A 27098-nucleotide genomic window follows, 5' to 3' on the forward strand; every position below is an offset into this window, starting at 1 on the left:
AGAGGCTTTTTAGTTCCTCTTCACTTTCTGCCATGAGGGTGGTGTCATCTGCATATCTGAGGTTATTGATATTTCTCCCAGCAATCTTGATTCCAGCTTGTGCTTCGTCCAGCCCAGGGTTTCTCATGATGTGCTCTGCATATAAGTTAAATAAGCAGGGTGACAATATACAGCCTTGACGTACTCCTTTTCCTATTTGGAACCAGTCTGTTGCTCCATGTCCAATTCTAACTGTTGCTTCCTGACCTGCATACAGGTTTCTCAAGAGGCAGGTCAGGTAGTCTGGTATTCCCATATTTTTCAGAATTTTCCACAGTTTATTGTTATCCACACAGTCGAAGGCTTTGGCATAGTCAATAAAGCAGAAATAGATGTTTTTCTGAAACTCACTTGCTTTTTTGATGATCCAAGGGATGTTGGCAATTTGATCTCTGGTTCCTCTGCCTTTTCTAAAACCAGCTTAAACATCTGGAACATCTTAAACATCTGGAAGTTCACGGTTCACGTATTGTTGAAGCCTGGCCTGGAGAATTTTGAGCATTACTTTACTAGTGTGTGAAATGAGTACAATTGGGCAGTAGTTTGAGCATTCTTTGGGATTGCCTTTCTTAGGGATTGGAATGAAAACTGAACTTTTCCAGTCCTGTTGCCACTGCTGAGTTTTCCAAATTTGTTGACATTTTGAGTGCAGCACTTTCACGGCATTATCTCTCATGATTTGAAATAGCTCAACTGGAAATCCATCACATCCACTAGCTTTGTTCACAGTGATGCTTTCTAAGGCCCACCTGACTTCACATTCCAGGATGACTGGCTTTAGGATAGTGATAACACCATTGTTATTATCTTGGTCGTGAAGTTCTTCTTTTGTACAGTTCTTCTGTGTATTTTTGCCACCTCTTCTTAATATCTTCTGCTTCTGATAGGTTCATACTTTTTCTGTCCTTTATGAAACCCATCTTTGCATGAAATGTTCCCTTGGTATCTCTAATTTTCTTGAAGAGATCTCTAGTCTTTCTCATTCTGTTGTTTTCCTCTATTTCTTTGCATTCATTGCTGTGGAAGGCTTTCTTATCTCTCCTGGCTATTCTTTGGAACTCTGTATTCAAATGGGAACATCTTTCCTTTTCTCCTTTGCTTTTCACTTCTCTTCTTTTCACAGCTATTTGTAAGGCCTCCTCAGACAACCATTTTGCCTTTTTTCATTTTTTCCCATGGGGATGGTCTTGATCCCTGTCTCCTCTACAATGTCAGGAACTCTGTCCATATTTCTTCAGTCGCTCTATTAGATCTAGTCCCTTGAATCTATTTCTCGCTTCCACTGGATAGTCATAAGGGGTTTGATTTAGGTTACACCTGAATGGTCTAGTGGTTTTCCCTACTTTCTTTAGTTTAAGTCTGAGTTTGGCAATAAGGAGTTCATGATCTGAGCCACAGTCAGCTCCTGGTTTTGTTTTTGCTGACTGTCTAGTGCTTCTCCATCTTTGGCCACAAAAAATATAATCAATCTGATTTCAGTGTTGACCATCTGGTGATGTCCATGTGTAGTGTCTTCTCTTGTGTTTTCGGAAGAGGGTGTTTGCTATGACCTGTGCATTCTCTTTGCAAAACTCTATTAGCCTTTGTCCTGCTTCATTCCGTACTCCAAAGCCAAATTTGCCTGTTACTCCAGGTGTTTCTTGACTTCCTACTTTTGCATTCCAGTACCCTATAATGAGAAGGATATCTTTTTTTGGGTGTTAGTTCTAAAAGGTCTTGTAGGTCTTCACAGAACCGTTCAACTTCAGCTTCTTCAGCATTACTGGTTGGGGCATAGGCTTGGATTGCCGTGATATTGAATGGTTTGCCTAGGAAATGAACAGAGATCTTTCTGTCATTTTTGAGATTGCATCCAAGTACTGCATTTTGGACTCTTTTGTTGACCATGATGGCTACTCCGTTTCTTCTAAGGGATTCCTGCCCACAGTAGTAGATAATAAGGGTCATCTGAGTTAAATTCACCCATTCCAGTCCACTTTAGTTCATGGATTCCTAGAATGTTGACGTTCACTCTTGCCATCTCCTGTTTGACCACTTCCAATTTGCCTTGATTTCTGGACCTATCATTCCAGGTTCATATTCAATATTGCTCTTTACAGCATTGGACCTTGCTTCTATCACCAGTCACATCCACAACTGGGTATTGTTTTTGCTTTGGCTCCATCCCTTCATTCTTTCTGGAGTTATTTCTCCACTGATCTCCATTACCTATTGGGCACCTACTGACCTGGGGAATTCCTCTTTCAGTATCCTATCAATTTGCCTTTTCCTACTGTTCATGGGGTTCTCAAGGGAATTATACTGAAGTGGTTTGCCATTCCCTTCTCCAGTGGACCACATTCTGTCAGACCTCTCCACCATGACCCGTCTGTCTTGGGTGGCCCCACACGTCATGGCTTAGTTTCATTGAGTTAGACATGACTCTGGTCCTGTGATCAGATTGGCTAGTCTTCTGTGATTGTGGTTTCAGTGTGTCTGCCCTCTGATGCCCTCTCACAACACCTACCATCTTACTTGGGTTTTTCTTACCTTGGACCAGGGATAATCTCTTATAGCAAATAAATATCTCTCTGTACCTGCCGGTACAATTTTAACACTGTATCTCCAGGTTAATGAATGTTCTTGCTTAAGAGATATAAATATATATAATATGTAAGTACAGTATATCTATATAAAATTTTCCTATTATTTATATAGAAGTTGTGGGCTTCCCAGATAGCTCAAAAGGTAAAGAATCTGCCTGCAATGTGGGAGATGGATTCTATCTCTGGATTGGGAAGATTCCTTGGAGAATGGGATGGTAATTCGTTCGAGTACTCTTGCCTGGAGAATTCCCTGGACAGAACAGCCTGGTGGCCTACAGTCCATGGGATCACAAAGAGTCAGACAGGACAGAGCTACTAACTACTTTCATTTTCACATAGAAGTTGTAGAGTTTCTATTTGGGAAGGTTATTTCTTGTAATATATCTGATTAGCTAAAAAATAGAGCATATTATAATCGTTCATTTGCAAAACAGCTTTGTTGAAGATTCAGTTGTTTAATGCATTGTTTGTTGATTTCTCCCTTCAGTATCACAGAAACAAAAGATATCTTTAAAACAATGTTCTTTCATAAGGATATTTCAGCTTCAAAACTGATGCAATTCTAGGGTTTAGAATGCTATAACTTTCCTCTACCTGGAGACAGCAAAACAGTATAACAATAACAAAGCAGACCACAAAAATTATTTAGAAACATGGGTTCAAAAATTTTCATTAAACTATTTTCCTTGTCACTGGATAAAAATTACTCACTTTACTGCCTTCAGAAACCAATTTCAAGGTTTTTTTTTTTTGAAAACTGTTTTAAAAAGCATTAGAAGAAAGCAGATTCATGAATATAATTTCTTTCTTCAGTCACATTTGAGTATAAATGATTTAGTTTAAAAAATATTCTACTTATATTTTTATTCTTCTCAGTTGAATTTTAATCATCTTAAATACATTTGAAAAATGAAAGGAGAAATGGAAAGAAAAAGCACACTACTAAGAATTAACTAACCCAAACTTGAAGTATCATTATGGTATCTAGTTTTAAGAGAAGGCTTATTTTGCCTCTAATATTACTATAGGGAATACATTTTTGGTAGACCATACTCTGATTAACTCTACCTGAGCATTCCTGAAGGTCTATTCAGATCTTTTGCCCATTAAAAGAAAAAAAAATTAAGTAGGAAGTGAAGTGAAAGTCACTCATTCATTTCTGACTCTTTGCAACCCATGGACTACACAGTCCATGGAATTCTCCAGGCCAGAAAACTGGAGTCGGTAGCTATTCCCTTCTCCAAGGGATCTTCCCAACCCAGGGATTGAACTCAAATCTCCGGAATTGCAGGCAGATTCTCTACCAGCTGAGCCACCAAGGAAGCTGAGCCACCAAGGAAGCCTTTTGCCATTTTGAATGTTATTTTTTTTTCTTATTGTTGATTTTTCAGAGTTTTCATACATTTTGGATAACAATTGTTTATTGGATGTGTTTGGCAAAGACTTTTTCACAGTCCAGGGGCTTGAATTTTATTGTCTTAACAATGTATTTTTCATAAAAGAAGTATTTCATTTTAATAATGTCCAATTTTATTTTTTCTTTCATGAATAATGCTTTGCTGTTTTATCTAAAACATCATGAATCCCAAGGTTAACTAAATTTTTCATTGTTATCTTCTAGAAGTTCCATAGTTTTGCATTTTTACATTTAGATATATAATCAATTTTTAAATAATGTCAACAGTGTAAGAACAATGTCTAGTTTTTTTGTTTTTCTTTATTGCATGTAGATGTCCATCATTTCCGTATCATTTGTTGAAAAGATTATCCTTCCTCCACTGAATTTATTTTGCCAGTTTGTCAAATATTAGCTGACTACAGTTGTGTGGATCTATTTCTGAGTCATTTCTTCTGTTCCATTGATCCATTTGGTTATTCTTCCACCAATACTACACTGACTTGATTATTGTCACTTGATACTGTCTTGATGTTAGGTAATGCCATTCCTTGGACTTTGTTCTTCAATATGTCTGTTCTGTCTTTTGCCTTGAATATAAATTTTAGAATCAGTTTGTCAATGTCCATAAAATAACTTGCTGGTTTTTATTGGAATTGCATTGAATCTATAAGGGTGGAAAGAACTAATATCTTAAAAGACTCAATGTTGAATTTTCCTTTTCATGTACATATAATCTATGTCCAATTTTAAGACTTTTTAAAATATCTTTCATTATAGTTTGTAGTTCGTGTAGATTTTGTTTGATTTATACAAGTACAATTGACCTTTGAACAATGCAGGCATTAAGGATACCAACCTTCCATGCAGTCCAAAATCTATATAAAACCTATTTTTGGCCCTCTATACACGTGATTCTGCAACCACAGATTTAACTAATCACAGAGCCTGTAATACTATAATATTTACCATTGGAAAAAATCCACATATAAATGGACCCACACAGTTCAAATCTGCATGGTTCAAGGCACAACTGTATTTCTCTTTTTGGTGCTAGTGTGAGAAATACTGTGCTTTTAATTTCCAGTTGTTAATTGATGGTATATAAGAAGGCAAGTGGTTACTGTATACTAACCTTGTATCCTGCAACCTTGCTGTCATTTCTTATTAGTTCCAGAAGTTTTTTGTTGTTGTTATTTGATTCTTAGAATTTCTACATAGATAATTATGTCATCTGTGAATAAAGACAACTTTTTTTCTTCCTATCTTTACACCATTAAATTTTTTTGTTGGTCTTATTGCATTAGCTGAGAGTTTCAGTAAAATGTTGAATATGAGTGATGAGGGTAACTAAAAAGACTTTTAAGATGTTCAGATTTCATATCCCATTATTTATAACAGTACTTTTTATACTTTAACATCTCTAACAATCTATATGTATTTTATCATTGATGAGATTTAAGTTGCATCATATTTTAAATGTTTCTTTTTATTTTTTCTTATTAATAGTACATATAAATGGTGTATTTTCAATGCTGTCCTAGCGAGAATTAAAATAGGAAAATAATATGTTTCAAGACTAAACCTGCTTTTTGCTTAGTTGAAGAGTGCAAAATTTTTTATTTTCCTTGTTCTAATAGCATGCTAAGTGGTCCAGCTCTGAGTCTTGAACCACTGTTTCAATGAATATGTCAATTTTCTTTTGACCTTGATTGCTTTGTTCTGACTGCACCTCCAGATACTACCTACATTATGCTTCCTTTATGTATTCAAGTTTTGGCATATTTTTACACTAAATTCCCAATTGCTAGGAGAATCCTTTACTTTTCTTTGTCATTAGTTAACTTTATCCTGCAAAGTTTGTGATAACTTTATATTTTCTATCACAGAGCATAGACAAATGCTGTGTATGTAAAATATGCTCAACCTAAAATACAACTAGGTTGTAAAAATATCAACCTAGTTGATATATTTGTTCACTGAGGAAAGTGAAAATCCTAAAATCACTTTCTTCCCAATCCATAACTAATGCCGTACCTTCTGTTCTTCTACCTATCAGAGCTAAATAGCCAGAGTGGAGTTAGCGATTTGCTAACTTCATAACTTTGGACACATAATTTCATGGCTCTAAGTCTTAGTTTTCTCACCTGTAAACAGTGGTAAAAATAGTTCTTATCTCATGTGGTTTGTCTGGGGACCAAATCCATGTTAAGAGTTTGGCTCAGTGCTTGGCACAGAGTACTCACTCTTATAAGTGCTAGGTATTAGTATTAATATTATCATATTTCTTATTGTTTTAAGTCACTTCAGTCATGTCTGACCCTGGGACACCATGGATTGTAGCCTGCCAGACTTCATCTGTCTATGGGATTCTCCAGCCAAGAATACTGGAGTGGGTTACCATGCCCTTCAGGGATCTTCCCGACTCAGGGACCCAACCTGCTTTTCTTATGGTTCCTGCATTGGCAGGTGGGCTAGTGCCACCTGGGAAGACTTTATTTCTTATGGCCCCATACAATAGCTGCATCCCAGGTAATTTTCATAGAGAAAAATCTAAAATTTTGGTATGTGCTAAAGATTTCTTGGACTCTGCCCAGTTTAGAATAACCCTAAAGTAGATGCTAAAGCCAAGATTTAGGCACGTATAGTTTATATGGGATATGTTTTTAGGAAGCACAGTGAGAAAGTGGGAAAATGAGGCATGGGAGGAAGGAAAGCCAGTTAAGGATATGTTAATGTCATAGCCACATGCAGAACCACGTCATATAGACTCATAAAAGCCAACTGTTAAATTTTCAAGACTTTTGCAAACCAGTTATTAAACACATCTGTTGTTAAAAATTAAATGATATAAAATTCAGTCAAATCAATTATGTTTAAAAATGGAGAAAAAAATTAGATTTTTACCATCAGTTATTAACTCTTTTGCTTGTTACAAGTGTTTGATGTGCAAGAAATTGTGTACGGTTCATGATAATAAAATAAAAAGGTATAGATTCTTATCATACGCATACATTTCTTGAGGAGGTGTGGTGTATGTACTATTTTATTGAAGACTAGATAAATATTTTAGAGGCTGTATATTAGGATTTGGAATCAGAAAAAGGTATAGATTTTTTTGTTTTGCCATAGTTTAATCTTTCTAAGCTTAATATTTCCCACAGTAAAACAAGTGCAATAATATTTAATTCAATATTGTTACAAGGTTTAAAATAATACATATAAAAGAGGTGCTTGAAATGTAGGTGGTACTGAATGTTTAATAATATTGTTTTTCTTTCTTATTTGGCTAAAATACTGACTTCTTTATTTTAAGTTAAGTTTCTAAGATTGAGTTATCTTGTTCTTATATTATCCAAGTCCTTTACTTTTTCCTCTTACTCCTTTTCATTTTCTAATTCTTAAGTCTCATAGCTCCTCAGGCTTATTGCCAGAGAAAGAGAGGTTGAACTTAAGATGAGTTAGAATTACTTCTGCTGTACTTTCCATAAAAAGGTTTTGTGGGGCAAATTGGAAATTAGTGACTTAATGGTCATCCTATGCTATTTGTTGGTTTGGATAATAGAGCATCCCTAAGATACATGAAATACATTTAAATTTATACAACCTTAAACAAATCATGAGAGGAGGGACTATGTCACTATTTTTTTCATATATCCAGTTATGCTTAAAAGTCTGACACAGAAGATGCTCAATAAATGTTTATTTAATAAATTGGTAAATGCAGCTACAGATGGATGACTGAATTGGTAAGATCACTATTCTTTGTTACAGTGGGTAAGAATTGTCTAGAATCCTGCCATACGAAAATTACCAGATTTAGATCAAGTAAAATAGACCTAATCATAGGACACCCCTACAAAAATGTCAAATCCTTTCAAAAATTTTTGTGGCAATGCTAAAATATTTTATTAAGTGTCCATATTTGAAGAACACCTCTGTTACATTTATACCTGTGTATCAATGTCCTGGTTTATAAATTAGTTATATGAGTTTTTTAGGTTGAATCTTTTTATTTGCATCTGATTTTAACTTTGAGTCTATTCTGTTTTTTTCAAACTAGCAATTTAATAGTACATGAATTATTTTAGTTGTTGAATGCCTATAACCTAATCAGTTAAAAATACTTCATTTGGGATATTTGAGGACTGAGAAATTAGAGTTCAAAAATATGCTCCAAATTCATCTTCAATGAAATATAATGTTCTATGCAATTAGAAAAATACTAAAATCATATACTATTTTTTACGTTGAACTTTTCTACCTCAATTTTTACTCTCCTTTCTTCATCTGAGCATTCAATTGATAATTAATAAAGTTTATTGAATATATAAATTATACCAACAAAACAATTAAGTGCATGAAAGTATGAAACTTTCAGAAATACTGAGATAAATAATGAGAATGAAGTATAAGCAGTGATATAAAATGTCTTTCTCAGTGCCAGATGATTTATTTTGTTATTACCTTTAGGAGGAGTCATTAATGAATTAATGTACCAAGGGAATCTCAGACATGTAGAGTGAAAAATATCTGTACTGATCAATATTTTGTGAAAGTAGAAAAAATTTCACAATCAATCATTATTAAATGTAGCTTAATCCCTAATATATCAGAAATAATGAAGTACTCTATTTTAGAATATATGACTAAATCACAGGATAATATAAGTAATGAATTCTGAATGTGTTCATAAAGAGAGGCCAAAAAAGAAGCCATTTATTTATTAAAGTCCATTATGGGGAATACAAAGATCAGCCCTCTGAATATATGTTCTTAATAGTAATACAATGATTTTTATTTTAATTTAAAGATCCATTTGCTAATAACATTATGCTCAAATATGTATGTTAAGTGAGGGGAATTTGAATTCTAAAAATATAGCATAAATTAAACATATGGATGCAAACAATAGCAATGGTGTGTGCATGCTCACTCATGTCAGACTCTTTTGTCCATGGAATTTTCCAGTCAAGACTATTGGAGTGGGTTGCCATTTCCTACTCCAGGGGATCTGTCTTACCCAGGGATCAAACCCATGTCTCTTGTGTCTCCTGCATTGGCAGGTGGATTCTTTACCAACTATGCCACCTAGGAAACCTATAATAGCAATGATACTTGGGTACAATTTTAAATTAATATCATAATTGGTATCTATTCCAGAATATATTTTTCAACACTAATTAAGAGAGACATCATATACACACTCAAGAAAAAGAAGAACAGAAAGAACAAGTAGAAGATATATTTGCCTCACTCTATTTGATTACAAAAAAAATGGAAAATTTGGGACAAAAGTACTCCTCTTGGCTGAGACTTGGTTGAGTCTTTTTAGAGCAACTTTTTAAACTTCTTAAAATTTTAAACTTGTTGAGTTTTGGTTGTCTACAGAACAGCAAATTGATGTTTCATATAGGAAATCTGCATTCATATAGGAATACACATTCTATTGAAATATTTGGCAAGATTCACTCTCAAAACACAGCACCTAGCCTAAGGATCAACAGAAGTGGACATCATTCTCTTGGCACAGTGATAGTGGGAGGATACAGGAACACTATTATAAGGATATTGACATTATTACAAGGGCTGAGGTAGTTCAGTTTCATCATAATATAATCGTCCATATACAGAGAAGGAATTTACTCATTTGGGAAGACAAGAAAAGTCTTGATAAAAGACCTACTTTCAGAATTTGAGTTCTGTTTCCACCATGTGTCCTGTAAAGTTACTTGCCTGCCAGTTATAATATGGGAATGATAACATCTACCTCATTTGTAAGCATTAACTGGAAAAATCTATGTAAACTATTGAGCAGAGTGGCTGGTAACAGTAGTGCTTCAAAGAGTGCTGGTTATTATTCTGGCAAAAAATAGATGCACAGCAAAGACTATTTATGTTGACTAATTCAGTAAACTGCTTATAGATTTTTACCATATATTGCCACAATGTGCAAATAATTTTATTGCACTGTCAAGTTGTCTCCCTCTTAGCTGCTGAATATTTGTTTAAAGAAAATATTTGTTTGTTCTATAACAAGTGAAATAGAGTGGATTCTAGCGTTTATTCTAGAGAGAAGCTAATATTTACCCTTCCTTCCTCACAGGGCTGGGCTCTTTAAGTATTAACAATAAATGTTTAAGGCTGAGAGGGGGCCTTTAAAGTTAGAGTTCATTTTGCTTGTAAGTTCATTTTGCTTGACAGGAAATTTTGTCTAAGAATTGATCTTACAGTATGTAAAACCTAGCATATTTGAACAAGCATCAGCAGAAAGTACTTTTGAGAGGGAATAAAGAGAGGAGTTGGAGAAGGAAATGGCAACCCACTCCAGTACTCTTGCCTGAAAAATCCCAGGGATGGAGGAGCCTGGTAGGCTGCAGTCCATGGGGTCGTTGAGTCGGACAGGACTAAGCGACTTCGCTTTCACTTTTCACTTTCAAGCATTGGAGAAGGAAATGGCAACCCACTCCAGTGTTCTTGCCTGGAGAATCCCAGGGACGGGGAGCCTGGTAGGATGCCATCTATGGGGTCACACAGAGTCGGACATGACTGAAGTGACTTAGCAGCAACAAAGAGAGGAGTAGAAAGGAAGGGAAAAAATGATTCTATAGACGTCTGGTCAATGGGCACTAGATCATACATGGACCAGATATCTATTAAAATAAGAATTTTGTACTTTATCTTAAAATAGAAAGTTCTTGGAGAATTTTATTCATGGGAGTAACTTGAACAGATATACCTATACCTTTTGGCTGCCCTGTGGGGAATGTTTTGAAGATGGCAGTAATAGATACAGAAAAACTAGTTTTGAAACTGTTAATTTACTTTCGCATAGAGAAGACAACTCCTAGACCCAGAATTGTGGCACAGGAAATGAATGCAGTTTGATAGCATTTTGTTGAGAATTTTTACATCTATATTCAAAAAGGATAAAGGTCTATAAATATTTTTTCTTGTGCATCTTTATCTGTCATTGTTATCAAGGTAATGCTGGATTCATAGAAAGAGGAAGTGTTCAACTTTCTTCTACTGTTTGGGAGAGTTTACAAAAATTTAATGTTGATTCATCTTTAAAGCCTTGGCAGAATTCATCAGTGAAGCCATCTTGTCCTGGCCTTTTTGTTGTTATTCAGTTATTTTTTTATTAATGATATAATCTGTACTTAATACAGATCAGATCATATTTTCTACTTCTCCTTGAGTTGATTTTGGTAATTTGTGTGTGTCTAGGGAGAAGGAAATGGCACCCCACTCCAGTGTTCTTGCCTGGAGAATCCCAGGGATGGGGGAGCCTGGTGGGCTGCCGTCTATGGGGTCGCACAGAGTCGGACACGACTGAAGCGACTTAACAGCAGCAGCAGCAGCAGGGGTTTGTCCACTGCATCTAGGTTATATAATTTGTTGACAAATGTTTGTACACAATGTTCTTTTATAGTCTGCAATTTCTATCACATTAGTAGTCTTATTTCCACTTTTTCCTCTGATTTTTTGCTGTGTATTTTCTTGATTTTTCTGTTAGTCTAACTACAGTTTGTCTATTCTGTTAATCGTTTCAACCAGCTGTGGGTTTCAATGATTCTTTTTTGATTTGGTATTTAACTTACTTACACTCTAATATTTGTTATCCCCTTTTTACTCCTGACTTTGGGTTGTGTTTGCACTCCTTTTGCTAGTTCCTAAGGTATAAAGCTATTTTATTGAGTTGCGATCTTTCTTTTCCTTTATTATAGTTCTTGAGAGTCTTATAGCATTGCCTTCATTACATTCCATGATAGTGATATGCTGTTATTTCATTTAATTCATCTTAAGCATTTTCTAATTTTTCTTATGATTCCTTTTAGGCTTATTGTTGGTAAGTTATTTTGGAGTGTGTTGTTTAATTTCTACATATTTGTGAAAAATGTCTGTTTTCATTTTGTTATTTCTAGGTTCATTCCATTATGGTTGAGAAGATAGTGTGTATGATTTCAATCTTCTCAAATTTGTTGAGACTTGCTTTGTAGGCTAACATCTGTTCTATCATATTCACTTGAGAAAAATGTATATTTTGATTTTTAGTTGAGTATTTTACATGAATCTGCTACTTCTGGTTGACTTATAACATTGATTGTCTGTTTAACAAGAGGATCCTACAGGGGATCATTTTTTAACAATCAGTTCTTCTACCCATACAAATTTTTAGCAATCACCATAAATGAAATGAAATCAACAAAGCTAATCATCAGAAGAGAAACTCAGCAAGTAAAAATTTTATTTTACTGAGCTTTATGTGCATAAGAATGCTAGAAAAAAAAGGAAAATAAAAGTAACAGAAAAAGAAGTCCTTCCTAAATATGACCAGCTTAAGAGACTCTGCCTTTGGATACAGATAAACTAGTGAAAAAGATTCATTGCAATAAAGTCAATGATTACCTGATCATTTTGTTTGTTTGTTTTTAGAACAACTGTTCATCATGCACCAGAAACACTAGTATTATCAATACCTGAGAGTTAGAATACAGAATTCAAGGGTCCATCCCAAACCCATTTTATCAGATTACATGTTTTATCATACTTGTCAAGTAGTTTGTAAGCACATGAAGTTTGAAAAATACTTCTGTAGCTTAGTGGTTCTCAGCTAAAATGCAATTTAGAATCATTTGATAGTCTTAAAAAAAATGCTCGTATTGATATCTTATCTAGAGATTCTGATTAACCTACCTAGAGTGATGACTTCATTTTGTTTTGTTTGTTTGTTTGTTTTTTAATCCTTCCTAGGTGATTCTAGTTCTAACTAAAAATGAGAATTGCAGCTTCACCAGAGGTTCTTAACATAGAATCCACAGATCCCTTGTATTTCAATTTAAATGTAGTTGGATTTTTGGTAATCTTCTGGAGCTTTCTAAATAAAAAATAAACCACTCTGTAAGGAGTTTGTGTGGGCTTCTCTGGTGGCTCAGTGGTAAAGAATCTGTCTGCCAGTGCAGGAGACTCAGGTTGAATTCCTGGGTTGGGAAGATCACCTGGAGAAGGAAGCAACAACCCACTCTGGCATTCTTGGCTGGGAATTCCCATGGACACAGAAGCCTAGTGGGCTAGAGTCCAGGGGGTCACAAACAATCAGACACAACTTAGTGGCTAAACAAACATACAATAAGCAGTTTATAAGATCTACTGGAGTCCATGACCCCAAAATTTTAAGAATGTAGAAATAATTACCTTGGTCTTTCTCTAAGGGCAAAATAACATACATGTTCACAGACTAGTGGAAGCACCACTAATACCTGATTGTCCTCTGAGCCCAAATTGCTTATCAAACTTTTCCTATCCTCTTTTTTGTTGTTCTTCTCTTTACTCTGAACAATAAAGATCTACATCTCTTCCTCAACTGATTATTTAAAATGTATTTTTCTAATAAATGTAGGCTATGTGATTGGTAATTTACAGTTAGATATCTAGAATCCTTCCACCACTGTAAACATAGCCAGATTTTCTTTATATTATCCGTTTCTCCCTCATACGGTCCCAATATTTCAAGGAAAAGTAAAATATAACAGCTCCTTAGGTGGGCTCTGATAGCCTAATCCAATCCTTTACTTCTTTATTTTTCATAGTTATTGGTTTATTTTCACAGTTACTGAAATGGTCATGTGACCTAAGTTAGTACAGTAGGATTGAGACTGACTTCCTAATGCTTAGAATGCTGAATCAGAACTGACTATTCCTCCTCTAAATATAAACTGGGAATCAATTATTCTCAGTTGTGACTGGGAAGCTCTCTATGACTATAAAGGAAGTTATTCTTAGGAAGAAGCCAAAACGTAGTTAGTAGAAGAAAGAGATGGGAAAAAAATGTATTTTTCATGCTATTATTAAATAGCTAGATCACCCTACCTTGAGTCTGAATGTCTCCATATTTATGGACTTAGTATTTATATGAGAAAATAACTCCTCTTTATCGGTAAGCAAGGTTGACTTTGCTCTTTTTCTTAACCAAGAACAGTCTAAATTCTTATAGAATTTGGAACTGTGAGTAGGATGATTTCAGAAATCATCCAATTCCTTTAGAAATTTGAAATGGATTGAGTAAAGGCAATAAAAGAAAATAGAAAAAAAACCCAAAACTTTATCCATAATACATGGAATTTGTCAACCTTCATTTTATGGCAGCAAAACAGTTAAAGTTAGGTTTTAGAGCATGGATTTAATCTCAGGCCATGTGTCCAATAAGCTGCTGCACTAAAATCTAGGTAAAAAATAGTCAGGAAATTGGAGCATGTTCTCTAAGAAACAAGCAAGCTTAGTTCAAAAGTGGCTACTTGAAAACAGAAAAAGCTTAAAGCATAATTTGCTAAGAGGGGTTTAGTTTGCCTAAAGCCTGAATCCTTTAATATTTGAAATTTCTGTAAATGTCAAGCCTTCTAGGGCATAGTCAGGAAAGCTAAACTTACAAACTGAGCTGAAGTCTAAAAGAGAGATGAGGAGCTGAAGGATTTAGTAAAAACAAGGTTGGGACAAAAGAGAAATCTCTGTGCCCACCTCAAGCACCTCTTGATAATTATTCCTTATCTACCAAAGGAAGAACAATGGTCCTGAGCAAGATAGAAGCATGAAACATTCTAGGATAAGTAGGATGTTTTATGATGGATCCTGTATTTAAAAATGTGATATTTTGTTGCATTATGTAATTTTGCATTAACATTGATATTTAAAATATTGCACTAGAATATTACTTATCTTGATTGCAGAGTTTTTTGGTGCCACCTTAAATTCTGTGTCCTTACAAGTGCCTTATTCACCTCTCTGTGATTGTAGTTGTACATCTCCTCATTGGAATCAATTATTTTGAATTGCTTGGAGGCTAAGACCAAGATTAAGGGGGAAAAAAAGGAATATGGTCTTTAATAACTCTGTTGAACCACTTCATCAGTCAGTCTACAAATTTTTCTCAGTCTCATAAGTCAATAGACTCCTTTAATTAGCTCAATTTGAGATGAGTTTTTCTACTACTTTCCCCTGAAAACCTTCTGACACATCTATGATGGACATGATTTTAAACAAGCTTCAGGAGTTGGTGATGGACAGGAAGCCTGGCATGCTGCAGTCCATGGGGTTGGAAAGAGTCGGATAGGACTGAGAGACTGAACTGAACTGAACTGATGATTTTTTTATCCTGCAAAACTTTTCCACTCTGGTTGCTAGCACCAGTACTTATTTAGGTTAAGCAGCTTAAGATAGAAATGGTAATAGTTTAGGTTGCCAATATTTTTGGAGATAAAACATCTGACTTAGTTTTGAAGGTGGGGGGGGTACTTTTCAATTGTGAATATTTTATACACTATAAATCGAACTCTGTGCTCAGAGCTATGAAGATGGTTATAAGTTAATTAAGGGAAACAGAGGAGAAAGAAGGAAAAGCATTAAATATTAATATTGTTCAAAGTTTAACTTTGAAGAGAAAGTTAAAATAAGAGATCAGCTACATGAATTTAAAAATTAGATGATATTTTTCATAGGTAAGTATAGTTGCCTCAGAGTTAAATGATAAGAGTTGGAACTCAACATATTATATTTAGTTCATTCACTTCTCTTTTCATTTCAAAGAATTATAGAGTAGTTATGGCCAGCAAGATCTTAATGTTTATATAAAGAACTGAAATAAAAAATTAAGGAAAAAATAGTCTAGTTTCAGAAAAAGATAAAGGCACATATAAGCATAATTAGTATTCAAGATATAATAAGTGCTCAAAAAAAAGCATAATTTAGGAAGAGTGGTATTGAGATAAAGGCAAGATCATATCAATTTTGGCAAAATCGCAGAGTGATCAATGGGGAAAAAGGGGTAGATTTAAACTGAACATTGGAAGTTAAAATGTGCATTGGCAGAAACAGCAGTGAGTAATGATTTTATTAAGTCACACGCATATTAGAATTAGAAGGTGTTATCCCCCCAAGATACCACTTTATCAAAGTCTTTAATGGTAGACTTAAGGTTTTTCAGGGTTTTTTTTTTTTTTTTTTTAATGTGGCCACTTCATTTTTTCTCCCTGAAAGGGTAATGTAAGATTATATTATAAAATGAGTTTTGTTGTTGTTATTGGTGGTGGTGGTGGGGGTTGGTGGGGTGTGTGTGTGTGTGTGTGTGTGTGTGTATGCTGGACTATGTAGAATAATGGAAGCTTGATATGGTTCAACTAATGAAGCATCTGAATTTTGTTGCCTAATCTATGGAGGGATAAAAAATTTAGACAAAGGTAATTTCTACGGAATCTAATTTGTGTTAAAATTACACATGTATACACATTTTATATTTTGACTCCTATTTTGATGTTAGTAGAGAACATATATCTCACTAATGCAGTTATATATTTGTATATGTTTTCCATTTTTTATTTCTTGCAAACTAGCCTATTCACCTTACCTATGAAATCTAAATGCCTGTCTACTTATTCATGAGTTGTGTCTTTTGGTTATTTAAGAGTCGAGTCTCATTCAGAGCAATATGACTATGTCTCAATGTTTCACTTAAATGAGTAGGCAAAGAAAACCACAGATTAATAACTGTTGTTGACACAGCATCAGGAAGAGATTGCATATGTGACCTTCTTCATGTCCTAAGAGTAGGATATACAAACAAAAACTTTCATCTAAATTTAAATTTCAGAATTTGGCTATGGCTTTTTTTTTTTTTTTTTATTCCTCTGCCTTCTTCAGCAATATTTAAAGGTATTTCTTGAACCACAACAAAAAAATGCACATCACACTACAATGAGGCAAATTGTGGGAAGCTGGGGTCATTTGTAGACTAACTTTATCTGTGGAAATAAACAGTTATTTCTCGGCAGGTTATTTGACCCAGTAGGAACCTCAAGACCATGTGCTTGATATCCAAATAAGCTGTCCAAAAATTAATCACCAGTGTTGGCTGCAGATGTACTCGTAAATATTCAATGTCTCCACCTTAAGATGAAGGCAGGGAAGAAACTACCTTTGGTACAAAAGTAATATAAGGAAGCTTCTCAGGAACCAAAGGCTTCTATCCTTTACTCATACCTAACTTTCATTGATTTTAGTCAAATTCAGCCTCGCAGTATGAAGAATCTGGCTGCAGGATAGAAATTTGAATTTCATTAATAGTACACTAAGCAGATCAAGACTTTAATAATGAGTTTAATATATTGGACCTAGGAGGAATTACTGATCACAGCAGTCTAAAACCTTCTATTGGCTTAGATAGTTTGATGTTTGCTAAAAATGAACCATATTAAAATAAGTGAATATATCATTATAGATATGTAATTGCTAGATGCCAAAAGTATGTCATGGGAATATTGTATAAATGACTTCCATTTACAGATGGAAAAAGTGGAATGTGTATAGATCTAGCATTAAGGAGCATAATTCATGATGAATTTGATTATGATAATTTTATAAGTGTCTTAAACTGGACCCAACAGTCATACATGCTTTCTTTCTCTCCCTCTCATATCCTATCTCAGTCTCTAAAGAGAATGAAAATGATGACAACAACGACAGCAAATATGAATAAAGTGCTAATTACCAGGTAATATGAATGGATTTATGTGCATTATTTCATTAATTCTTACTCCAACTTCTTGTCATATATAATATAGCTATTCTCATTTTACCAGTAATAAAAATAAAGAAAAAGGAAAAAAAAACAAAACAACACAAAAACTGAAGTTCAAAGAACTTAGGGAACTTCCAGTTCACATACCCAAAAAGAGGGAATGCAGGGAATAAAACCTAGGTCTATCTAAAGTTAAAAATCTGTGAAAATGATGCATTTTCCTATTTCACACAGAATCATCAGAATCTGTCTGTTCTTTTCTATATAAGCTGTTTAAGACCAAGACTTCTTGCCTAAACCCAACTTATACATTAAATAGGAGCAATAGCAATAATGGCTCTATAGCAGGAGTTGTGCATAGTCATTTAGGTATTTGGAAATAGTTCTGGAGATAAATTCACCACTAAAAATGCATCACAAATGCACCATTAAAAAAGTTTAATTGAACAAGAAGATGAACCTAGGTGTCCTAACATGGAAGGTTTGTGGAACCCATTCCTTATTCCTTCTTTCAAAGCTACATTCTTTTCCACTTCAGATAATCCAGTAAGACAAAGTTTAGCTTCCAACCTCAAAAAGCAATGAAAACACAGAATTGTCACCAATTAATAGGTAATATGAGATTTTTCTAAATGTATTCCTTTAGAAACAACTTTACAGGACATTTAAAGCTCTTTTTGTCTTTTGGTTCAGAAGACATTTTCAAACATTCAAATTTCATATTGGAGATCTACTGTGGAAGAATATAGAATAAAAACAAAAAGTACAAAGCAGAAAAACTTAGCCTACAAATAATGAAAAATCAGGAAATGTCTAGTCATAAATTTCCAAATCTTAAAACAGATTAGATTCTCTGATTAAGACAGTTCAGTTCAGTTGCGTGTCCAACTCTTTGTGACCCCTTGGACTGCAGCACGCCAGGTCTCCTGTCCATCACCAGCCCCTGGGATTTATTCAAACTCATGTCCATTGAATCAGTGATGCCATCCAATCATCTTATTCTCTGTTATCCCCTTCTCCTCCCACCTTCAATTTTTCCAGCATCAGGGTCTTTTCAAATGAGTCAGTTCTTTGCATCAGGTAGCCAAAGTATTTGAGTTTTAGCTTCAGCATCAGTCCTTCTAATGAATATTTAGGACTGATTTCCTAAATATTAGAATGAGATAAAAGATTTATAAACTCTAAGTTTTTCTACTTTATGTAAGCATATGAAACAAACTTTTTCTGCTTCCTAAGCTAGTTCCTCAAAATAATTTTAGATTACATCTCAGTGGTCAATTCCTGAGTCTCTAAAGTCTTTTAGCAAGAGTCACTGATGCCTCTAAGCTTTAGCTCAGATATACCAAACACAGATGTTCTTATAAAGACAAGGATTATTTTAGGATGCTTATTACTACCAATCCAAAAATCTGAGCCTTTGTCTTAATTTCAGACCTTAGCATTTTCTACTGGGTATGGGAGCCTGGAATCCTAGTTCCTGGAAACATTCATTCCCATGATGGTTTATTGTATTTAAGTCCTACCAACTTGCAGTGGTGGGGTCAAGAAAACTGATCTCCTAGCAGCAACCATGATTTTAAAAGACCGTACAGAGAACCTAGATAGATTCAATACAAAAACCACATTCATTTAGTGCAGTATTCCACTTTTATTTATTTTCGCTTGAATTCACCTTTCCTACCCTTTAGCTATTTAACATATCATTCTTCAAATTCCAGATTATGTCTCTTACTTGGTGAAGCTTTTATGCAACATCTCCTTCTCAAGTACACTGAATTTCAATCTCTCTTGCACACATACACACCGACACAAACACACACACACAAATTAGACTTTCCTATTATAATCTCTCACAGTACCCTCTTATTTTCCTTTATAGAATGAATCAGGATGTTACTAAATAATTTTGATAATTATTTAATTTCATCTCCTTCAAGAGATAATAAATTAGATGGAGTCTGGAAAAGTCTCTCGTGCATTTTATTGGTAAGGTTAACACTGTATCTGCAACACAATTGGCAGTAAAGAAAACTGAGGAGTGAATGAATGGTTTAATTAGGTTTTGCCACCCAGACCTCTCCATTTCCTGGACTATGTCACTTCAGATACCTATATTTATTTGCACCAAATCTGTATTTATCATCACTTTGGATGACTGTTGTTGGAGTTCAATGCTATACCTAGTTTACTTTTTCCAGTCTCTTTTTCCTCCTCAGTCCCAGCTGTCACTTAAATCTGTGTTTTCTACATGTAACCCTTACATGAATTCTTATAGACTAGTTTCCAGGCTTGCCATAGAAGAGATAGCACACTCCTGCTTGAATGCCTTCATAGGTCTTTACCTGTGAAGGTGCCCAGACATGGCAGATTATACCAAGATAGGTATCTTTGAATAAGGCTGTAACTGTTTATTATTACCTTAATCCATATCTCAGTTTTTCCAGAGAGTTGTTTGAATCTGAATGAATTTGATTAGTCAGATATTATAGTTTACAAATAAGTCAAACAATATAATGAATTGGAAATGATAATTTAATTTGGCAATTATGAGGCTATTACTCTCCTTGAGAAGAGCAATTTCAGAGATATGAGAGCCCAGATTAAATTCATAGCATCCATATGCATAGCTTTCAATTATGTACCTGATAACTTCCATCCCAAATATATCTTTTTGATCCATTTCTTTCTCCTCAGTATGGAATCATATATCCAACTGTTTGGGTTGAAATCTCCATCAGGATAACATACACATATTTCAAGCTTTATCTAATTAAAACCAAAGGTGTTTTACAACTGCGTGACGCCTACCACCACTATGACTAATTTCATGGACAGGCACACACACATGCATACACAGCTATCTTTTATCCTATGTTTTCTATCTGAGTTAATGCCACCACCATTTACACAAATCAGAAACTTGGGAGGCATCTGGGATTTTTTACAGTGATTATTCTCTGAATCTATAATGAATGAATCTATAATGAATAAGCAACAACAATCCTTGATTTTAGCAATATCTAATTCTGAAAATGTACTAGATTTGACTCTAGATTAAGTGATTTATTCTCTGATGTTAGAAAACTTACTTAAACTTCTTCTAGCTTCCTGATTCCCAATTTATTAAGTGAGGATAACGCTGCCATCTCCCTTGGCGGGTTAGTGTAGTGTAACTGTTCACTGAGATTATATATATAAAATATCTAGAATTATATCTATTTTTAAAATTTTCATTACTATTATTTACCTTCTAGTGCCTTGGCTCAAGCCTCCATCAGGGTATAATCTTCTGATTTTTCTACCTCTAGTCTTACCCATCTCAGCTTCATTCCCCATACTGCTACCAGAATGATCCTGCCAAACCCCAAATCTCAGCAAATGCTTCTATCCTTCTTAACCCCCTCAGTAACTTCTCACTGCCTCTTGGGTGAATCTCTCATCAGTCTAATTGGACATCAGAAATCCAGGTATCGTTTACCTCTCCAGATTTTTCTCTTGCTCCTCTTATGCTCATAGCCTTTGTTCCAACTATACAAAATTCACAAATGTTTCTTGTTTGGGATATGCTTTCATGACTCCGTGTCTCTGTATCTGCTATTTCTTCTTGGAAATCTTTTCCATGTTTTTTCTCCAGCTTAAATCCTAGGTATCCCTCAATACAATCTCAAGGTATTTATTCTCTGTAGGACTGAACTTGACCTTCTCAAGAGTAGTGGATTATTTTCTTCTTCTTGCCACTAAGGAGTCTTGTATACACCTGTACTGCAACACTTGTACTTTTTGTAGTGGTTCCATATGTATATGCATACCTCTTCTACTAGACTGTGAGTGCTTGTTTTATGTTAGGAATCATGTACTGTACTATAAATACAATGGTGGATAAGGCAGGGTTACAGATGCAGAACAATTTGCAATCTGAAGGAGGAAGACATGTAAATAAGAAGTTTGAACTCAAGGATGCATTTCAAGTGAAAGTATATAAAATGTGTTTCTAAGAACATTTCCCTTATCTAAGAAGATTGAAAAGGACCTCAGTAGTAGAATAATTTTTGAACTTGTGTTGAAGATGTTAAAATTAATCAGGAAAAAAGGAAGTAAAGGTCAGAAATTTGAAAGAAAGATGTCACTGATAAAATCACAGAAAGAAGGCATTGTATAAATGGTAAAGAGCATTTTTCTATAGCCAAATAGTAGTATTTGAGGGATAATGGCAGAGTTTAGGACAGAAAATAGCTACATATTGTGTTATGAAGATACATGTATGTTTAGTTAAAAGTCTGACTATTACTACTTTGAAGAATATCAAACTATTTGAAGCATCCTAAGCCAAAAAAAAAAAAAAAAAATGTTAAGGTTGTGTCAAATACCCTTGTGAAATAGCCAGTGAGGAAGCTAAAGTAATAATCTAAGCTATCTGTGATGGGGACCCAGAAATACATGAAGGTAGTGAGATGGGGTATAATGCAGTACAAAAAAAAAAAAGAGAAGTATGTGTTACACAGAAGATGGATGACTCAATTACTCATTGGAATTAAGTGATGATGAAAAGAGGATAATCTAGTAAGTGTCTCAGATTTCTTAATTGTAAAAGAAGACAAGTATACATGAGGAGAAGGGGATTCATTGGGTAGGGGATAGACAATAAAATAATTTTAGAATATGACAAATTATAATATCTGAGAATCAGAATTTCTACAGTAAGCAGCTAGAGACAACAACCTGTAAGAAGGCAGTTTTGGGCCAGTTATAGTGACTGAGAAATTCTGAGTACATAATGGTAATTGAAAAACAAATGAGTTCACTCAATCAATAAGAAAATAATAACAAGTCATGGGAGCAAAAAATCCAAGAAACTTAAAATATTAAAAAGTGAGTAGAGGAAAATATATTTATGAAAAAACATTAAAAAGTTGTCACAAATCCATAATAAAGGGAAATTAAGGAGAAGCTAAAGGAATAAATTTTAAAGACGGAAGGCATTTTCAAAAATGTGAAACTCTTTGGAGAAGGTAAAAAAGACAATGGCCAAACATTGCTATTGGATTTGGTGAATAAAATCTCCTTGGAAAGTGCACGGTCAGTAGAATATAATGGAAAGGAAGCAGATTGCAGCAGCTAGGACCAGGAGGAGAGGATCTGGGAATGTGAATGCAATCTTATATTTTTCAAGATGTTTAGTTGATGGGAAGGTCAGAGAGCTGGTAACTGGAAGAGATGTCACAGTAGAAGAAAGTGATTTTGTTTATTTGCATTTATTTTTTAAAAGAAACATTTAAGTAAGTCTATCATCTAAGATAGAGTTTCCCAGGTGGCCCTAGGAGCAATCCGCCTGCATTGCAGGGAACGCCAAAATGCAAGTTCAATCTCTGGATTGGGAAGAAACCCTGGAATAGGAAATGGCAACCTACTCAAGTATTTTTGCCTAGAAAATTCTGTAGACATAGAATTTTGGTGGGCTATTGCCATGGGGTCCCAAAGAGTCAGACAGGACTGAGCATGCACACACAGATCAGCTAAGATAGGAAGGTAGTGAGAAGATAAATTTATAAAACAGGTTTGCTTTAATCACTAACATCAAACTTAGTTTGCCCTTTTATCACAAATGTAACCAGCTTTGTGAAGGAAAGTAGAAGTAAGAAAGATGTTTCTGCCTCAAAATGCTTCTGGCACATTCCTTTTATTTTTCTATGTATAAAGAGCCTATAAGGAAAAAAAAAATAAAAAACAAAACTTCTGAAACAAGATCATTCACTCTCTTATCATATATTTTCTATCTTCTTTTTCTTTCAATATTTCTATTCAGCTGCTTACCTTCCACACCTGACAAGTAAAGTTTGTTTTTATTCTCTGTTGTTGGTTTTTTTTGTCTATTTTTAGTATAAAATTTACTAATTTCCTGCTTTGCTATTGTAGGTATTTACAAGGTGACATGACTATGAGAAAGACATTTCTGCTAGTGTAATATTGTTGCTATGACTGTGTTCAGGACTGACAATGTTACTGATATTTAACCCAGGTAAATTTGTGGATTAGGTGGTGTATTCAGTGTTAAATCTCAAAGAATAAACTAAGGTGATGTGCTCATGCTCAAACTTTGGCTTCCATCAGAATCATGCACAGAAAGCACTGCTTTCTGGGTTCTAACCCTAAAGATTCTGACTCACTCGGGTGAACCTCAGGTATTTGCATTTCTAGCAAATTTCTGGGTAGTGCTAATGCTGCTGCTTGCCAACCTCACAGTCAGTGAACATCACTAACAAGGATAACCAGGTTCCCAGTTGGATGGAGTAAATATAAAAGTATGTGACAACGTTTTGATACTTGTTAAATGACATTTATTAACTCCAAGTGGCATCATTGCTGTTTGACTAGAGAAGAAATAGCACAGATCAAACACTATTGTCCTTTCAAGAGCACAGGTTATTAAAATCTGAATTCTCTCAGTAATAACCTGAAACTAAGACTCTGAGATTTGAATGTGTTTTAATGGCTCGAAACATAGACCACATCCAAACATTTCAGATTATTGTTTCAGAAAGTATATGGCAATTTTGAAACATATAGACATAGGGGATTTTGAAAGTTTTAATGGAAGTCCATTTAAGAAGTGCCTGGAAAAGTATCAGAAAATAATATATGTTTCAAATGAACTATATCTGACTCAGAGACATGTCTAAATCTGCCACCTTATCAACATAGATTTAAGTCAAATACATTCTTTTTCTTTCTGGGTCATTTTGCTCTACATTGTGCTTCATTATTTTATAGCAAAAAAGAAGCTAAAGGACATTCTCTGAGTGTCATAACAGTGTCTCTATTATAAGCAGAGTTGCAGTTACTTTCGTTCCCCAAGAAACTAAAGTGCTTGGATGCAACTCGTTTTTAACCACAACATGTGTCTCTATGTGGCAGCATACACTGGATAATTACCTTCAGCTGGAGGTGGATGTTAAACATAGGGTTTCCCTGGTGGCTCAGATGGTAAAGAATCTGCCTACGATTCAGGAGACCCTAGTTTGATCCCTGGGTCTGGAAGATCCCCTGGAGAAGGGAATGGCTACCCAGTCCAGTATTCTTGCCTGGAGAATCCCATGGACAGAGAAGCCTGGCATTTTGAAAACTCCTTGTTTTCGGTTTTTATGTAAACACTAAAGCAGCCTCCCATTAAGAGCCCTGGGAGGAATGGACCACCTAAGCCTAACCCTTACTCTATGTATGATTTGAGCTCAGCTAGTTCTGGTTTCCAGAGAAAGCACTGGCACCCCACTCCAGTACTCTTGCCTGGCAAATCCCATGGACAGAGGAGCCTGGTAGGCTGCAGTCCACAGGATCGCTAAGAGTTGGACACGACTGAGCTACTTCACTTTCACTTTTCACTTTCATGCATTGGAGAAGGAAATGGCAACCCTCTCCAGTGTTCTTGCCTGAAGAAGCCCAGGGATGGGGGAGACTGGTGGGCTGCCGTCTATGGGGTCGCACAGAGCTGGACACGACTGAAGCGACACAGCAGCAGCCCAGTTTCCTGGAGGATAAAGGGCTGGAGATTGAGTTAAGTCATGTGGCCAATGATTTAATCAATGCATCACACATACATAATGAAATCCCAAATAAAAACACTGAATATCAAAGTTTAGGGTAGCTTCCTGCTTGATGATTAATGTGCCGGGAGGGTGACAATTCTAATTCCATAAGCAGAGGGCATGGAAGCTGCACATTCCTATGAGTCATATGTTCACATGAGATAACCAGAAATATATATATATGTATATATATATTTAAGTTGCCACCTCCTCATCTAATGAATCATAGTAATTGCTCTTTTTAACCCTGTTTTCTCTTATGTTATGAATTAATAATCTTGGAAGCATGGCATATAAATATTAGTCATGTGCTCCCAGATGCGCCAAACTGAAAGCATGGGAAGAACTCAGGCTGGGAAGCTGTGGTGAGTTATGTGAAACCAAGGGCAAGATATGGGCAAGCTTCTTAGTAGTAGAGGCCAGGTAGTCCCAGGAGGCTCAACAGTAAAGAATCTGCCTGCCAAATCACAAGACATTAAGAGAACTGGGTTCAATCCCTGAGTTGGTAAAGCCCCTAGAGAAGGAAACAACCCATTCCAATATTCTTGCCTGGAAAATTTCATGGACAGAGGAGGCTGGAGGGTTACAGTCCATAGGGTGGCAAAGAGTCCGACACAACTGAGCAACTGGGCACAGAGGCCATGTAAATCACATCATTGATTAATATACAAATGCTTTAGATAATATTCTTACAGTAGGATAAATAAAAGAGAAGTGTGAAAATGGGAATTGGGGAATAAACAAAGAGTCAAGTGTAGTTAAGAGGAAGCTCAGAGATGAGGGTAAAGGAGCTAAGTTGAGCAATTGATTTTCAGGTTTTCTGCTTCACGACTGAGGACTCTGCTTCTATCTCACTTCACTTGATCTTAAAGGAGAACTTTTCCAGAGGCAAAGAAGAGTTTGAGTTCGTGTACCAGGAAATCTAGGAAATATGTGACCATTATATTGAAATTCTACTTAATTTAACTTTGTCTCCACTTCTACCACTCCTGAAACTTTCCAATTTACCCAGTTGCCAGCCCACTATCACCTCCCTTCTCCAGTTCCTCAACGTTCTTTCATTATTCCTTGCAACTCAGGCTTTATCTAGTTTTATTCACCTAATTCATTCCAACAAAATCCACTTTGCTGATTGGATACATTTTTCAAAAGACCAAATTAGCTAAACATGATTCTTTTGTCAGATATTTATACAATTTACAGAAATTCAAATCAGATCATGTGGTTTTATCAGCTTTTGAGATTTCTATAATGTTTTTGTTGTCTAACTTTCAGGTTGGCTTATAAGTAGTTTGAAAGCTTTTTTTCAATATTTTCCTTCACCATGTCCTTGCAGCTAAATCCAGTGAGAGTTGGAAGAAGGAGAGGGAGGAAGAGAGGAAGGAAAGCCTTTCATCTGGGGGAAAACTATGGAAGTTCATTCAGAAAATTGTCTTTTTGATAATCCAGCCACAGGAATAATTAGCTTTTGGCCAATGAGCTCAAAGAGAATTGGCCTGTTTTCTGCAGCTTTAGACAGTATAGCTAGAACTTTGCAGATGAACATTCAAAAAAGTAGGATTTTTTCCCCCTTTGACTGTGTATCCAGTTCCTAGAAAACTATAGAATAAAATTCTGCTACAGAAAGATGATAGACATATCAGTAATAATTGCCCATTTGCATACTTATTTATGATCTTGAAATATGCATTAACAGAAAAATTATATCATTAAATTAAAGAATATGGGGCCAAGTTTTAAAGGAGACAACATAACGGGATCTTGGATACAAATGAAATTTAACGTGTCCTAAGGAATCACAAGAACTGTCTGCCAGCCACTCTGTAAATCTCAGCAGGGACAGAGATGGTGTAGTTCAGTTCAGTTGCTCAGTCATGTCCAACTCTTTGCAACCCCATGAACTGCAGCACGCCAGGCTTCCCTGTCCA

General features: G+C 35.2%; 1 long non-coding RNA gene across 1 annotated transcript; it reads left to right on the forward strand.

Annotated features, from left to right (window-relative positions):
• Window positions 1-699: 699 nt before the first annotated feature.
• On the forward strand, window positions 700-27060 carry LOC122709373. The gene is made up of 3 exons (XR_006345494.1): window positions 700-926; window positions 14178-14187; window positions 27025-27060. It is a non-coding gene; the product is annotated as an uncharacterized LOC122709373 (long non-coding RNA).
• The last annotated feature ends 38 nt before the right edge of the window (window positions 27061-27098 follow it).

The sequence above is a fragment of the Cervus elaphus genome, chromosome 15, assembly GCF_910594005.1.
Source record: "Cervus elaphus chromosome 15, mCerEla1.1, whole genome shotgun sequence".
Lineage (NCBI taxonomy): Eukaryota > Metazoa > Chordata > Mammalia > Artiodactyla > Cervidae > Cervus > Cervus elaphus.